At 37.0% G+C, this 2,122-nt stretch overlaps 1 pseudogene; it reads left to right on the top strand.

Moving 5' to 3' along the window:
* Positions 1 to 1,709, top strand: LOC143567186 (monolignol oxidoreductase AtBBE-like 15 pseudogene; annotated as a pseudogene).
* Positions 1,710 to 2,122: the final 413 nt, after the last annotated feature.

Raw genomic sequence — 2,122 nt, 5'->3', positions numbered from 1 at the left:
ACTAAACTTCTTCCATATCTTCTAGGGGTTCTTATAGCTTTGTTTTCTTCAGCATTTCCACAAACACTTGATGATAGATATCTTCAGTGTCTTACTAAGAATTCAAATGCCACAAAATCAGAATTTGTATTCACACAACAACACACAAAGTATTCATCTGTTCTTCAATCAAACACCATAAACCTAAGATATGCCACCTCCAATACTCCAAAGCCTTTAGCCATAATCACACCCTTGACATATTCCCATGTACAATCCGCAGTACTTTGTTCGAAAAGTTTCAAATTTCGAATCCGAATTCGAAGTGGCGGGCATGACTATGCTGGCGTTTCATACACTTCACATGATCAATCCCCATTTGTTGTTCTTGATCTTAAGGAATTGAGATCCGTAACAATTGAGTCCGGTAAGAACACTGCATGGGTTGAATCTGGCGCAACTAATGGTGAATTGTATTATTGGGTGTCTAGAGAAAGTAATAATCTTGGATTCCCCGCTGGGTTCGGCCCAACTGTAGGGATCGGTGGGCACATAAGCGGAGGAGGGTTTGGTTCTCTGGTTAGAAAGTATGGTCTAGCCGCGGATAATATCGTCGACGCTAGGATCATCGGTGTCAATGGGCGGATTCTTGATAGGAAATCAATGGGAGAAGATTTATTTTGGGCAATTAGAGGAGGAGGAGGTGGAAGTTTTGGTGTTGTAGTTGCATGGAAAGTGAATCTAGTTTATGTTCCTGAAAAAGTTACTGTTTTTACTCTTTTCAAGAATTTAGAGCAAGGTGGTTCAAATGTTTTTAACAAGTGGCAGCAAGTAGGGCATAGAATAAGTCAAGATCTGTTCATTAGAGTTATAATACAACCTATTTCAGTTGACAATGGCAAAAGAACAATTGAATTCAGATTCAATTCAATGTTTCTTGGATCAGTTGATCAACTCATGAAAACTGTATCTAATAGCTTCCCTGAATTAGGTTTACAAGAAAAAGATTGTAGCGAAATGAGTTGTATTGAATCGGTACTCTACTTTGCGAACTTTCCAAGAGGAGAGAGTGTTAATGTTCTTAAAGATAGGAAACCCGAGCCTAAAAGCTACTTCAATGGTAAATCAGACTACGTGAAAGATCCAATACCCGAAGAATCATTGAAATAGGTGTGGAAATGGTGTATGGAGAGAGAAAAGCCTATTCTTATAATGGAACCGCACGGCGGAAAGATGAATGATATCGAAGAAACATGCATTCCTTACCCCCACCGAAAAGGGTATTTGTATAACATACAATATTTTGAGAAGTGGGAAGATGGAAGCAATGAAGCATCAGAAAAGCATGTAAGTTGGATGAAAAGGATTTATGAGAATATGACACCATATGTGTCAAAGAATCCAAGGGGTGCTTATGTGAATTATAGGGATTAGGATTTGGGTTCAAATGATAATGCAAATAACACAAATTACTTGAAAGCTATGCAGTGGGAAACAAGTACTTTAGGGGAAATTTCAGGAGGTTGGCAATAGTGAAGGGGAAGGTTGATCCACAAAATTTCTTCCATTTTGAGCAGAGCATTCCACCTCTAGTTATAAGCAAAGGGAATGGTTAACTTTGGAACAGTGACATGCAGTCTCTTAACAATATGGAATTATTAGTTGTGTTTATAGTTGCTTATGTTAATAAATTCGATCCTGAAGGGATGAAATGTTAATCGTCAAACACTAATAAGACGGTTTTTTTCTTGATTATTATTGAAAAAGTATTTGTTTGATAAGTTATATTGCTATCAGTTATATGTGCGTTCTTGTTCATGAAAAACGATAAGATTTAAAGTTATAGAATTTACAAGGTGTTTGTATTCTTTTCAACCCGTTTGCAACTTTAATACATTTCGTTCATAGCCTTGCAACTCATTTGCTACTTTATTATAACTTAGTTACAACAAACCAACCCGTTTTGACTTGCCAATATGTTTGAATTGTATGGATAAATGGTGAATTAGCTAGATCATGTATGAGTTACATGATTATCATTGTGCCCATGTTAGCATGATGCCTATAACATGAGTAAGCATACAAGTCATGTTTAGGCCGGTTTATCAGATTTAACTTGCCAAAGCGAACCATTAACCTGCCA

The sequence above is a fragment of the Bidens hawaiensis genome, unplaced genomic scaffold (genome assembly GCF_021521415.1).
Source record: "Bidens hawaiensis isolate Kalapana, Puna unplaced genomic scaffold, B.hawaiensis_p1.1 tig00023231_1, whole genome shotgun sequence".
In the NCBI taxonomy this organism is placed as follows: Eukaryota; Viridiplantae; Streptophyta; class Magnoliopsida; order Asterales; family Asteraceae; genus Bidens; species Bidens hawaiensis.
Note: the sequence above shows the minus strand (reverse complement) of the source record. Positions and strands in the feature narration are given on the sequence as shown.